This window comes from Hesperophylax consimilis, chromosome 19 (assembly GCF_061612785.1).
Source record: "Hesperophylax consimilis isolate HC1 chromosome 19, BYU_Hcon_1.0, whole genome shotgun sequence".
Classification (NCBI taxonomy): Eukaryota; Metazoa; Arthropoda; class Insecta; order Trichoptera; family Limnephilidae; genus Hesperophylax; species Hesperophylax consimilis.
The window spans coordinates 24,689,382-24,705,844 of record NC_142854.1 but is presented as its reverse complement, the minus strand read 5'-3'; positions in this window follow the sequence as shown (position 1 = coordinate 24,705,844).

The following is a 16,463-nucleotide window of genomic DNA, read 5'->3' as shown; positions in this document are numbered from 1 at the left end:
ACTTTTGCTTGTTGACGAAGCCACCGAGGTGGAAATGGGCCTCATCACTCAAGATGATTTGCATTTGATTCACTCGAGTGAATTTTAATAATTTCAATGCGTTGTTGAAGCGTGTATCGTTCCATTTTTATTAATGGCGTAGTTTCTACGTGTCAAATGTTAAAAAATGACAGCTTCAAAAGTAATATCTACCGAAATAGCGGACTATTCAAAATAACACCTCTTATTGGAAAACCCTGTACTATAAAGATTAAGTTTTAGATGTATTGTAAAGTGTCCTTAACGTAATAGAAATAAGTCGTTGAAAGGTGTTTACTAGATATTAAAACATACAAAACAATAAAGTTTCCAGTAAATTATTTATTCAAACATTGTTCATGTATGACAACTTTATAAATTAAAAAATATAGTGGTATGAACGAATTAAACAATGGCGTGCGTTGTTTTCGCATTTGCGTCGAATACTGCATTCCACATCACTGGTGTGACTGAGATAACAAGATAAGATTACTCGCTTACACTACAAGACTATGCGCATATGATATAAGACGACCTACTGCTATTATGTTGCCCTTCGTATATATATAATGTATGTGTTGCTACGTTCGCTATCAATAAAATAATTTGTTTGTTTGTACGAATGGAATCCTTTTTATCTTGGATTTTACTAGTGTATGTCGAGTTATGAAAATTGCATATTGAAAATGTATTTAGAGTTAGCACGGGATCTTACGCGATACTTGGAAGTTAAGTAGTAAAATAAAGAAATTAAAAGCACTACGATTGACTTGCTTTTGGCTTGCCACTTTTCTAAAGCGCATCGTCATTGGCCAGGAGTTTTTAGAGAGTGGTTCGAATAGTACGAGACGTCGTATTGCATTATATCAGCACTGAAATGAGATACAGAGTTGAATAAAAGGCGACATATTGTCGTTTTATTATAATACACAAGTGGTTTATATTAGTGTTTGGTAAAAAAAGTCGGGGACACTCGAGGAAGTCATGGTACGATCAAATGAATCAAATACCAATGTGTGGTAAAATATGGCATATGTAGTTAAATAGGGATGCCAAAGTTTCACTGGCTCCAGACGATTGGGAGCAGTTGGGACTCTTGTGCGGTATTCATATTAATGAATATATGTTTGGCGATCAGGTGAGCGGCACGAAATGAAAGTCGGTCGTGAGAGTAGGTAGGTGGAATTGCAACTAAATTCCGAGACACTCGCTCAGTCTGGGTCTTTCGGGAACTTTCGGCGGCGTAGCGATTATGCATAGGCAATAGGCTCAAACCTTCTGGCGAGTTGTCGTAATGTGCCAGACCGACTGCGACGTATTGTCGTAGGTAGGCCGCGTTGTTTACGATCAATTCTTAAGTACCAATTTGTAAGTACCTAAGTAGGTCGAGCTGCTTATTATTAATGAGACAATTCTGGATGTTCTCACATCGCCACATATGTTACCTATTGTATGTTGATGTTCCGGTACTGATTTCTTATACTATGGAAGATCTACAACAACAGTCTCTAGTGTCTAAGATGATCGAAGTATATGTGAAGAATGAGTTAATGATGAATGTAAGTAAGTCTAAAGTCAAGTTTCAGTGTTTGGAAGAGAGAGTACGAAAACAGTGAGCAGGTCGATGAGTTTGTGTATTTAGGAAGTATGTTCTAGAGAGATGGGAAGGCTGATGATAAAGATATTGACAGAAGGGTAAATGCAGGTAAAATTATCAATGGAGGACCGAACGCAATTGATACCAATAAAAAAAGTTAGAATCTTGCAGTCCTTAATGGAATATTGAATCCAACCCTGATGCATGGTTGTGAGATATGGAACTGGCAGAGGAAGGATGGAAGTAGACTAAATGCTGTAGAAATGAGATCCTTGAGGCGTATGAAAATAATGCAAGGCTGATGTAAGCAAGATTAATAAAAGGATACTTATATGGTTGGGCATGTAGATCGGATTAGAGAAAATTATTTTTATGTATTGATGTTGGAGAGAACATTTTTAAACGGTTGGTAAATTGATTCAGTAAGGTCGAACATTTTAAAACCTTGCTTGAAGTGGTTTTAGCCGTGTTTGGTGACCAGATATGAGTAATCACACACTTACCAACCTTCCTACTTCCTACAGTCCTGCAGCACTTGGGGGTGCCACTAGTCTCAAATGCTCCAGACGATTGGAAACTTGTGCGGTAATCACATAAAAAAAATTTCCATCGACGTAAATATATAGTTCTTCTATTGATTATCTGTTCAGTGCTCACAGATCAATTTATTGGAAACATACAAAAATCCCCAAAAACTTTTTAGAAGTTCTTTTATAAATTGTAAAAGTTTAACGTCCCTAGAAGCAGAGGTGTGAATATTTCCTTGGGCTTTATCGGTATTTTGTCATTATTTACCAGAAGTGATTGTCCCTTAGCTCGACTTATAGCCCCGAGGGGAGACATTGGATATCGAGAGAAGACACTTCGCTACGAGGTTGTACAAAGTTTTTAAATTTGAGACCGTTTTTTTATCTATTTTTTGGAATAACTTGGTGAGTAAAACCTCAAATTGTAATATTTAATTACTGAAGACAATGTTAGTGATTCCTGAAAAATCTGAAACAGGAAATCAGAAAAGGATACGGTCACATCTAAGACTCGAACCCAAGACCCTTGTCTGTGAACTGAACTGTGAGCTGTGAACTGAAGAGCACGTGTTCAGACTTCCTCATAACATGCTCATGCTTTACTGATAGTTTGTTATGAAATCTCTTAATGCATTCGTTAAAGCCCTGCAATCCCGTTTTCAACAGGAAAACGAATAATTATACCAGAGTTTTAATAAATTAACAATATATTATAAGTTTATTCCGTCTAGAATCTACCGGCCAGAAAGACAAATATTCCTGGTTTACGAATGACCTTACAATATTTGAAAATCTCCTACTACCACCATAGTAAACGGAAAATGTTGCTTGTGTTGTGATGGAGGACTTAGCCAGCCAAAGAATTGAACACACTACGCCTGGGTGAGACCCAAACGCGATGCCAACTCACTTAAAAGTAATGATGAGAATGATAAAAAAAAATTACGAATTTATTTTCTACAGTTACTTTATGAGGCCGTTTTTTTTCAAAATTACCCTCGTATTACTGAGATATGTTATTGTAGCCTTCTTGTAACTATATTCCATGCATCTGAACACATCTACAATTTCTGCAAAAGTGTTGTCAACTGCATGTAATCTAGGTGCAAGGGAGTTTCTAAATGACTCAGTGCTGAAATTATTGTTGTTAAAAGAATTTTCGATTGAGTAGTTCTAGTTAGCTTATTGAAGGTGATTAGAATCAATAAATCAAGGCTGTCTAATAAGTCAAGTCGGAAATAAGTCTTCTATCTGAGAGTTGTAATAATTTTAATTACTAAAATTTTAATAGTCTAAAGTGGTTTACATATTGATTGTTTCTATTGGTAGACCGAGTCTTTGTGTTAATATATTTTAGGGTGTTGTCGCGTCATAATAAGTAACGTTAAAATAATATGACGATATTAAATAATTTGATATTGTTCAAAAAAATAAATATATATTTTTTAATTGTTAATAAATAAAAGGAACTATCTGACGTCTACCCGGCGTTACTGCGGGTTATCCTTAAGAGATAGACATATACCATTGCTTACTTTTTTGTAGGTCTTTTTAAGATATACAATTCCGTAGTACATTATTTTGATGTATCTCATAAGGTTTAGCCAGCGTTAACAATGTAGTGCCCGAAAACATATTTTTACGACGTGATTATAAAAAATCAAATTTTCTCTATGTTCTATAAATATAATATGCATTTATCATATATGTACACCTCCCAGAAAAAAATCTCTAAATGATAGTGAAAACCGTATCAATATCTGCGCACCAGAGATGTGCAAAATGGGTACCCAAAACCATTTGAAATGCAAAATGGAAATGGGTCAAAACTTTTCCATTTGAAAATGCAAAATGCAAAATGGTTTTTAGAAGGCATTTCAAATGGAAAATTCAAAATACCTATTTTCAAAATGCATTGAAAATGCAAAATGGTTTCTCAGGTCAAACAATAAGAATAATTATAACATTTTAAAACAATCTTGTCATTTAATAATGAACATCAATGTAGAACAAACATATTACATGATGGTAAATCCAAAAACACCACGACAACAGATTATGAAACCACAAAAAAATTGTGCGGGACTAATTTTGCCATCGTAAAAACATAGAAACTGCTATCTAACATTTAATATTACAGCGTCATGGCCCCATGTTCAGTATTTTTTGTAATGGTATCATTCAATTGCCAGGGCTCCTACCAGAGAGCAACTTGACAAATGTAAATTATCTCTCATAGCGAGGTTGAGGACCGACTGATATTTTGGGCTTATGAAAAAAAGATGAGTGGAGATAGTAGGAAGAATGTTGCAAAAAAAATTAAAAATGGAAAATGCATTGAGAAAAGCATTTAAAATGCAAAATGCAAAACGGTTTTTAGAAAAGCATTTAAAATGCAAAATGGAAAATACCCATTTTGCATTTTGCATTTCCATTTGAAATGGATTTATTTGAAATAAAGCCCATCTCTGCTGCGCACAAACAGACAGACGTGGATAGCGATCTATATTATTTAGAGATGTTGAAAACCATCCATAAAATAAATACAAAATTAAACAGAAAAATTGTTTATTCCATCAGGTAACATTTTTTTTATGTTTAGAGACAAACATAAGTTAAATAAAAAGAGAATATTTTGAGGAAAACAGCATTTTCAACCACTGTGCGCCTAAAATTTCTGAAATGTAAAAGTTTTCCTGTTGTTTGATCAGACCTTCGAACAAATATAAGCTCATATTTCTACAAGAGCCACGATCCCGTGGATAATATAAGCATTAAAATGAAGAAGAAAATTACAATTAAGGTATTTTTACGTGATGTATACATTTTCGTAAATTCGCCAGCGTTGACGTCACGCAGGAAGACGTTACCAGACAAGAGCTTTTACTATGTCCTTATGATGTTGTAGCCAATTGGAACCGTTTCAGAATGTGCGGTTCTAGATCGTTTTTAAAATCAAATAATTCTGACAGTTCCACTGACATCCGATCGAGCTGAAATACGGCAAGTAGACTCGTTGTCGATGACAATGCATTACAAATTACAGCAGTTAAATCGGGTCTATCCGATCAGCATTTGATAAGGCTGTTATGTTAACGCGGTTGACTAGTCTCTGAGAAAAAGGTACAATCCTCAGCCAAACGATTTTTAAGACATTTTGAAATAGATGTAGCATAGTAAAAATACTTAATTTTATATGGGTTGTTTTTTTAAATGTTTTATGCACTAGTTCTAGTTGTAAAAACCAAATTTTCGACCTTGATGCACCATTGCCCGCGCCGATATTTTAATAGAACCAGCTGAAATCGCGCCAAAATCTAATTTTCCCCAAATATATCTTTTCAAATACAAATTTCAGCTAAAGCAGGTTCATCAAAGTTAGTGGAAAATAAAATTTTCTTTAATTTTTTTTAGCATTTTTCTAAAAACTACCGAAAAATAAATATGTAAAAATGCGTAAAAGTTGTAAAAAATCGTAAAAGTTGTAAATATGCGTAAAAGTTGTAAAAATGCGTAAAAGTTGTAAAAATGTGTAAAAGTTGTAAAAATGCGTAAAAGTTGTAAAAATGTGTAAAAGTTGTAAAAATGCGTAAAAGTTGTAAAAAATCGTAAAAGTTGTAAAAATGTGTAAAAGTTGTAAAAATGCCTAAAAGTTGTAAAAATGCGTAAAAGTTGTTAAAATGCGTAAAAGTTGTAAAAATGCGAAAACAAGTAAATCGTTTAGGGAGAAATTTCGAGTAAAATTACTGACACCAATTTTAAGCTACTTTAGCATTGGAAACGAGATTTTTGAAAGATATATTTTGGTGCAATTTTGCTGGAGTTTTTTGAAATGGCGGCGCTAGTACAGGTCCGCCAAATTAGTGACATCCTTTTTTTCTGTCATCTCTACATTCAACGACGATTGAATACGGTTTTTTTAATTGCTTCCTGTATTTGTACTTCAAAAATAAAAAGGGACTCTCAATTCAATAATCTATTCAACGAAATAACACGTACATATTTCGTAATTTAATAAACATATTTGTTTAGACCGATACCTACGATTGTTAACCTAAATTATTAATATTTAAGAGCGATGCACCACGTCGTGTAATATTTTAAATTGAGCCGCTATCAATAAAAAACCTTACGTAGATGGCGATAAGGTTTAAATTTCCGCTTAACACCATCCGGCTGTTTTGATTTATGCAAGAAAAAAACATTGCCAAAAAGTGCCTTTTATTTTATTTTGTGTATGTTCAGGCATAAATATTAATTTTGTTTTCGATCATTTTATAAAGAATTTAATTTTCCACAGTATAAAATAAAATCATAACCGAAAATGGGTTCGTAAGTAGGAGATTTTGAACTTTAAAGCAGTTTTCATAGGCCTTTTACATTATTTTTTTCTGGGCTTATAAAAAAACTTATCTAAAAAATTACTCGATTATTTCAAAGGCCAAGATGTATTCTACTCGCAGTATTTAATTAAAGCATTTGAAACATGTCTAAGCGACCAAATTTTCAAACCAAAAACACATGATTTTGCATTACTACTTATGGCATCGCCTTAATAAAAGCAGTGCCTTACCATCAAAATATATTATTTAAGACAGTTTGAAAATTTTATAAAACGTTTTTCAACTATAAAATTAGCGGTAAGCACCAGATTTTATATTTCTAGTCGATGAATTATACCTTCATAATAGCTTCTGCTTAAAGAATTTAAAGTCACATAAATAAAAATGATAATGTTCGTTTGTTCTAAATCTTATATCTCCCAGTTCTTCATCGATTGCTTTAAAATTTTGACATAACGTTGCATTTGAATACGCGTGCGTTTTTATATACCTATATTACACAGATATCACCTGTGACAGGTTAAAACATGTTTTTTTTAAACAGTGTCATCTGTTGAGCTTAAAAAAGCAACGGTGACAGGATAACTCATCAAAATGACAATTCAACATACCTTTAAAAAGTGCTATAAAGTTATGAAAAGTGATGAAACAAAAAGTAGGTTAAATAGGTTAATACTTTACGCATGTGTTTTTAAATACCTGTATTATATAAATATCACCAGTGATATGTAAAAACATGCTTTTTATAACTTCATAGCACTTTTTATAGGTGTGTTGAATTGTCATTTTGACGAGTTATCATGGAACCAATAGTAACCAATAACCACAGCATAGCATGGCGGGGTACATCTAGTATTCTATATAAAACACCATTTAAAAACAATAAATTACTTGGCCAATTTTCAATCCTCCCAACTCAAAAATGTAAGACTATAAATATCTTGGAGTGATTTTTTAAAATTAAAATTACCTGTAAATAATATTAATGATTTGAAATTTCACGATACAAAACACACTGAAAACATAAAACTGATCATACACAAAATGACGGTGACCGGATAAATCATTACATCTTTAAAAAGTTATATTAAGTCATGGAAAGTGATGAAACAAAAACTTTATTAACTGGGTTAAGTAGGTTAGGTTAGGTAAGGTTAGATTAGGTTAAAAAAAATTTTTTTTCATCGTTTCTTATGACTTTATATCACTTTAAAAGTGAGTTGAATTGTCACTGTGTTGAGTTATCATGGAACCCAAAATGACACATCCCTCATACACAAAATGACACATTCCTCATATGCAAAATGACGCATCCCACATACACGCAAGCCTAGCTTTATTATGGTGGTTCATCTTATTTATAAAATTAGGTGAAATAATTTATGTATTTTCTGTAAATAATGTAACATTTTTTTTATTTTAATAAAAATTTAATAAAAAATCGTAAATAATTAAAATAAACCCCACAGTAAGATCAAATTTCTAGGCCTGCCAGGGCAAAATCGACCGTAGGTCTACCCAATACACCGGCCGCGCGCCGAATATTGTTTTACATGACTTCTTCACTTATGTTAAGATTCCCAATTATATTTTAGAGATTTGCTAGAGCAAATTCAACCGTAGTTCCGTTCAACACATCAGGGCCGCGCGTCGCTTATTTCTGTACCCGGTTTCTTCACTTACGTCGTTATTGTAGGGTATTGTTCCATCTTAAGTAATGGTCGACTTGTATTGAGAGCAGTGGCGGTTCGTGGTCTTTTTAACAGGGGGTTCAGAAATTCAAGAGAAGATAAACATATTATCTAATTAAAATTTACTTACTGTTGTCCTTCGTCAAATAGTCGAATACGGCAGCAGTCACACTACTTAAATAAAGTTAGTGGGAGGGGTACCTACATATTATTGTTTTTAAATCACTTTACACTAGACTCAATTATTAGATAATGAGAAAAGTTTTATAGGAATTAAATTGTTTAATGTTTTTATAGCACTCAATGTATGTTGCTAATTATTATTGTTTTTTCGAGAAGAATAATTTCGTAGAATATATAATAGATATTTTAAAACATAAAAAAAACAAATAAAGGTGGCACGAAATAAATTTACTAAGTCTACTTCAATGGGTAGTAGATTTGCAAATGCCATAAGCAAACGGTTGGAGAAATGCAGAAACAAGAAAACAAAAATATGTACAAAAATGACTACAAAGTTAAATACCATAATATAACATAAAAAATAACACTTGCTTCCCTATGGTTCAAAGGTCAAACGTCGGTTGGTCAGTCCGCGAAGTTATCGGGTTTCTTCGGTTACATTCGTCAATGTTCGGAGGTCACGTGATATCACAACGCGTGTTCGGCGCACACAATTTGTCTTAGTTTTGCAAAGAAAGACCAAATTTTGTATATATCACCGTCATAGGGTCTGTACCGGCTAAAATTATTTTGTATGAAGAGTTTGGCGCGGATTTTAACTCGCACAAACTTGGAATATGTATCGTATTTTTCGGTGGCGCGGGTTTTAAAGGCGAAATTTTAATAGCGTGCTATCTATAATGTGCTTATATTATTATAAAACAAGTTTGTTTTATTTTCTCATCTTTTTAATGGGGGTTCGCCGCACAAACGCATTTTAGAGAAAACCGCCACTGATTGAGAGCGTTATCATAGGCCGTGTACTGTCATCTGCAGAAATACGATTTTTGATGTGAATGTAGTGAGTGCGTGTGTAACATGGATTTATGGCGCGTAATTTGAATGGATCTTCACAAAAACAGCCTTATTTCAATAACGCTGTTTTTCCGCATAAGGGTTCAATTATTGTAATGCATGTAATTATGTTTACAGAGGGTGTACTTGGTAAAACGTTCTGACATTAGTTAAAAGGTGGTTTTTGCCATCATCGTTGGTTGAACCAGACGCCCTATTATTCGCTTCGTTGAGCCGGATAATCGGGATGAGCGGACCAAGTACTAATTAATAAACTTTAATGATTATGATGACGTTGTCCATCTTGCTATTTATAATAATTAATTGATCTAACTATGCAACCTAATAAGTGTTTAACAGGATCCATCTTTTCATGATTTTTCCATTCACAATCCCAATGTTTTTTCACATTTTAATTTATAACTTTATTAATCTTAATGATACAATACATTTATTATATATTTTAAAAAATATTCATTTTATGTAATATAAAAAAAATATATGTTTCAAAATGTCGATAATACATCTAATTTGTTTTGGTTTAACTGAGGATTGAGCTTTTCTATCCAGAAACCAACCTCACCAATTGCCGATCTGTAGGACCGACTATTATTTCGTTAATGTCATCCAATTACAGATAAATTCATACATGTGCGCGTGTGTGCGTGATTGTTGCCAATAGTTGATAGATTGTAGTGCAATTGACAACGAGTCCATCTGCCGAGTCTCAGCTCGATCGGATGGCGGGATGTGGGTTAATTTCCACTTCTAAGATTTGCATTCATCAATTTACTAAAACAAAATCGGTTCCATGATAACTCAACACAGTGACAATACAACACACTTTTAAAAAATTATGAGAAACGATGATTTTTTTTTAAACCTAACCTAACCTAACCTAACCTAACCTACTTAACCCAGTTAATAAAGTATTTGTTTCATCGCTTTCCATGATTTTATATAACTTTTCAAAGATGTAATGAATTATCATTGTGATGATTTATTCGATCACCATTTTAAAACACTTCCAGCTTCACAAATCCTACAATAAATCAAAACATCCCATGATTTTCAACCGGTTTGGGCTAGAATTGTTAATAAATTTCATCTTCCCAAAGCGATATTGGTTGAAAGTTATGATTGCATTAAAATTCAGTACTTGAACGTCTGGCATACGAAATTAATTGGACTAAAAAACAAATTGTTGAAAAGAAAATTTGTCTGGCAGGAAATTGGTTTGTCAAGAAATAATATGAAGTTGTACGTTTGCCTTCATTATTTTAGGAATGTCAGTCTTCCCTCTTTGTTTGACTCGAATGGCTATTAACTATTTTCAGATACGAAATTAATTCAAAAATTTTATGGATAAATAAATTAATGATAATTGTAGTATCCAATTCGGTACCTACTTAATAATTAATATCAACTAATTGATACCTAAACCTAACCTAACATAAAACCAAACCTAACCTAACCTATCAGAACATATCACCCAACCTAATCTAACTTAACCTAACATAACACCTAATCTAACGTAACACCCAACCTAACCTAACCTAACATAACACCTAATCTAATCTAAACTAATATAACACCCAACCTAACCTAACTTAACATAACCCCTAACCTAACCTAACCTAACATAACACATAATCTAACCTAAACTAACATAACACCCAACCTAACCTAACATAACCTAACCTAACCTAACATAACACCTAATCTAACCTAAACCAACATAACACCCAACCTAAACTAACATAACACCCAACCTTAACTAACCTTACCTAACATAACATCCAACCTTAACTAACCTTACCTAACCTAACATAACACCTAATCTTACCTAACCTAACATAACACCTAATCTAACCTAAGCTAACATAACACCCAACCTAACCTAACCTAAACCAACCTTAAATTTGCATGATTGCGTGGTGCAAAACGCGATTAAAAAAATGACTTTTAATTATTTTTTAATTGCTGCCCTTGTCTAACTAACCTTACCTAACCTAACATAACACCTAATCTTACCTAACCTAACATAACACCTAATCTAACCTAAGCTAACATAACACCCAACCTAACCTAACCTAAACCAACCTTAAATTTGCATGATTGCGTGGTGCAAAACGCGATTAAAAAAATGACTTTTAATTATTTTTTAATTGCTGCCCTTGTCTGCAAAGCGAAAATCCAGTCCATATCGCTACTCGGTTGGGCAGCCTTGTGAGACGTGTCAAGGTAGAGGCTGCAGGAAGAGATTTATTATAAATGACGGAAAAACAGATATTGGTGAACGAGTGTTCCTCTCGTGTCCGTCATGTTTCGAGTGCGTGCAAAAACTGTCTCAAATGCAAATCATCTTGAGTGATGAGGCCCATTTCCACCTCGGTGGCTTCGTAAACCAGCAAAATTGTCGCATCTGGGGCTCGAAAAACCTAAGAGTTATTTTTGAAAATCCTCTCTATCCTCAACGTGTGTTTGGTGCGGTTTATGGTCCGGCGGAGTCATTGGACCTTACTTTTTCGAAAATGAGGCTGGAGCAACAGTTACGGTGAAAGTTTGCGCTATCGAGAGATGATTAATGATTTTTTATGGCCGGAATTAAATGGTATTGATCTAGACAACGTTTACTTTCAACAAGACGGCGCTACGTGCCACGCAAGCAACGAAACCATTGATCTTTTACGATTGAATTTCAAAATAACACCTCTTATTGGAAAACCCTGTAGTATCCTCTACGTGCTAAGTCGTACCTTCGCCAAGATTACACTTATTCACTAATTAAATTATGTTTAATTATTGAAGACAATATAAGCGATTCCTAAACTTAAATTCTGAAACAGAAAAATCAGAAAAAGATACGGTCACATCTAGGACTCGAACCCTGATTGTTCTGTTTCAGATTTTCGTTTATGAATCGCTAATATTGTCTTCAATAATTAGATATTACAATTTGAGGTTTTACTCACTAAGTTATTCCAAAAAATAAATATTCATATTCACTAGACTTGCAGAAAAGTCAAAAGATGTCGCACATTAAAATAAATTACGTTTATCTAAAGACAGTGTCTAGATTGAATTTAGTTCGGGTTGAATTAAAGATAGTTGTCAATAAAAATGTGCAGTGAGAAAAATGAAGACTATGTAGTTCTTATTCGAAGTATGATACAGTTAAATATGACCGAAGGAGATAGGGTCCCATTATCTAAGTTGGTAGAGCGGTGCCCCGGCAAGGCGAGGGTCCAGGGTTCGAGTCCTAGATGTGACCGTATATTTTTATGATGTTTCTGTTTCAGATTTTTTCGTTTTAAATTGGAAAAAAAATATTAAAAAAATTTCACCGGATTCCAAAATTAAATTAATATTATTTACTGCAAATTATGATCGGAAACATTGGTTTAAAATAGTCCAGTACGACCCTTAACTTCATTCATCATTATCCATGGCTTGATTTTTCCAATACATAAAATATAGATTCATATCAATATAACCGTTAATTTAAATATTAGTCTCAACAGGTCTTCAATATAGCATTCAATTGTGTTATAAAAATAGTTTTCTGTGATAATACAAGTGAAAAAATTAAAAATAACAATATAAATAAGTTCGTCCGCCATGTTTATTTGGTGACAGTGCTGCAATCTGGCGATTCGCTTTGGAACTCTGGCCGGGGTTGAGCAGCCCTGCCTTGGGGAGGCATGAAGGAAGGAGTGGGCGGGGTCCGGAGCAGTTGACGACCCCTGTTTCAGAGGTGGCAAGCGTTAAAGCAACAGGTGCGTACAATCTTTTTGGTATTGCGGGGTCGGTTAATAAGTTTCCGATACCATCGATTCCACTCTAAAAAACTAAGTACACAAAACGCTTACCTTTCAGAAGAACGTGTATAAAATACAATCACATGTTTTCTATCACACGCTGTGTTTTCCAATTATTACGGATATTACAAAAAAATAAATTATACTAGGTTAATAAGTTATAATAACTATTTCTATTCTTAATATATGAGCATAGGATAATAGTACATTCACAATCCACCACTGAGGATTCCTGTTCGAAGGAGGACTTCTTGGTTGCTTTTTTTGTGTGATATAATGTTTTTTTCATCTTCATGTTTGTTGAATACCTCATCCTCATTTTTGTAGACATCAAGATTTAGGTTCTTTGATTTTCCCAACTTCATGTTTGTAGACTTCATATTTATGTTTGTTAATCTTATCATCTTCATGTTTATTAATTTCCTCGTCTTCATATTTATTGATTTCCTCATCTTCGTGTTTGTTGATTTTCTCATCTTCATGTTTGGTGGTTTTCACATCTTCATGTTTGTAGACCTCATATTCACGTTTGTTGATTTCCTCATATTCATATTTGTCGACCCCATATTCACATTTGTTGTTTTCCGCAACTTCATGTTGGTTGTCTTCCTCACCTTCATGTTTGCTCATTTCGTCATCTTCATATTTGTTGACCTCGTATTCATGTGTGTTGATTTCATCAACTTCATGTTTGTTAACTTCCTCCCCTTCATGTTTGTTGAATTCATCATATTCATGTTTGTCGACCTCATTTCCAAATTTATTAATTTCTTTGTCTTCGTATTAGTGGACTCTTGGTTATTATTTTGGCATTCCTACATATTTTTATTGTTAGAAATGTTGTTTCCTTTCTCCTATTTTGTTATCTTATGATTTTTTTTAACATTATTTTATGATGTTTCATTTTCGAAAAATTTTATTTGTTTATTTTATCTCCTTTTTACATGTTATAAATAGTGTTTCTCTGCGGTTTTTGTTATACAATTAATGGTATTGTAATTAATGGAACTCATACCGCCTCTCAAAATATTATAAATTTTTATAATAATTTTTATTATTATTATTTTTTTTTTTTTAAATATTTATGTTGAGGGATCAGTAGGATTTATAGGCCCTGTTAGAAGTTCTACCGAGCCGAACCCTCTGATATGAAAATATCTGGAGACGGTGAATTTTTTTCCCATTTGATATCTGGTGAGTTGACGTGTTGTTGTTCTTGTATTGTTTTGTATTTATTTTACTTATATAATGCACTTAAATAGTGTTGATTGACTAGCTGATCATTTGTGGAAAAGTGAGTGGAAGGGTTTAGTTTTTCCTATGGGGAAGATTTAACCAGGACAACAAAATCGGAAGCATAAAAAAAAAAAAAATTAAAATGTTTAGAAGTTGTAACCTGTCTAAAATATTATGTTTATTTCGCAGAGTTTACGTGGTAATCCTGATTCTAAAAAAATCTTGCTGACAGGATCGTAGCTTATCTAAACAAAAATCAGAATCCATATCTCTTGATTTATTTTTTGCCCCATTTTTATGATATCTTTTCTTTTCATCGCCCTTCCTATAAAGGTTGAAGTTCAAATTTCGATGGCGTAGGTAGTAGGTATATTGGACAGTGGAGTTCAGAGGGCTGTGGCCTAAGTTCTGATTACAACCGGAGCTTCCACTTGCAAATAAATAATTAAAGTAATCAGTCAAAAGCGGGAAAACATATGTATAAAATCAATTATTGTGACTGACAATATATGTAGTAGGGTATATAGAGTAGATAAGTGAAAAAAACTTGTATGAAAAGATATGACACGAATGTCAATTGCAGAAGAAGTCAGGGCCGCCTGAGGAAGAAGTGCTAAGATCAATTGAACTAAATACAAACAACAGAAAGGTGTGTATAAGACGATAGAACATTATATATCTATCATGTTAAACAAAATCCATACGCTTAATTACATAAAAAATTCAAAATATCGGCAATTAACCTTGCTCTTCATACTCTAAATAATATTGGTCTAAACTCAAACGTTGACATTTTTCAGATTCACTGCCAAAATTCAAACGTTGCATCATGTCAATAATATAAACTGTTCGATGCGCATACATACACACGCACATCTATATACTATACACGTCACCTGGTAATTAAAGAATATACATTCCACTTAGCAGACATTACAAGGAAACATATCATAGGTATACAACATGAAATATCTAATTCCTGTAAATAATTTCATCACTGTAACTTATGTCTGTTGAAAAAGTCAAAAACAACAACTTTTCTGGAGAGCTATTTCATTTTGTAAGCTGTGATTACGTCTCTCGGGTGATGTAAATTGCATTTTTTTAATTGAAATATATTTTTTAGAATTTTTTTTATTTTTATACCTAAGTGGTGTGTAAAAGGTGTGATGGTATGATTTTTAAGGAGTTTAAAAATGTACGTCGAAGGAACTTGAATGTTAGTATAATTACCACTGCACATTATGTTGTATGGAACGAGGAACTCATCATTAGGAAAAAGGACACTCGTTTTCTTCCTGTTTATCCTCTTCATGGATCACGGCAGTGGCACTGAACACATAGCGGTTTTGCACGAGATCGGTCAGATCTAAAATGTTATAAAATAAACGAGATAAGGTCTCGCGCAGATGCGGTTTATAGTGAGCTATGTGGGTTATTGTAACAGACTGACTGCGATGTTCACAGAAATGTGCAGGAATGGAATGAAGGCAGGACAAAGGACAACAATATTATCTCAGAACAGTAGTCGCAGGTATGTATATATATGTGCATAAGATGTATGTTTTAATTAATGCGTATTGGCGTAACCACTAAGTTTATCAATTCTTTAGTTAAATTTAAAAAAAGTTAGTTAATGTATTTGTATTGATAGACGATTGTCTTAATATTTTTTTATCCTTGACAATTCTTAAATAATAAGATTTTACACAAGTCCCATTTGCTAAAAACTGACCTTAGCTGTCTTTATTATATATTTGGTTTCTTATAGGGTATAATGATTAATAAGTAGTTATGGTTCAAATATAGTTACAATATACTGTCAAATTACCCATCTGGTAACTCATCTAATACATATTTTTTCTTAATATTTGAAATATTTTGTCTTTTAATGTAGTATTACTTTATGTTTGTGATTGATCTATGTTTGCTTCACTCAAATGTAAATTGTTAAAAGGAAGCTACAAGCCAAAAATGTGTATATTCCTGGTATACCTTATATTGTAGGTAATAGGCATTAAAATCGCCTGACAAACGGAGTCTAGAAACGTTCGATTTCAAGCAACTGGTTTTTATTTATTTATAAATAATGGTTGTGCGGAAATCTTTCGTACGCAATTGTGCGGGGGGTTGCGGTATTGCGGATGCAATATAGACTAAGACAAATAAAAACGAATTGAATTGCCTTAGTGTTTGCAAGAGGAAAATGAGTG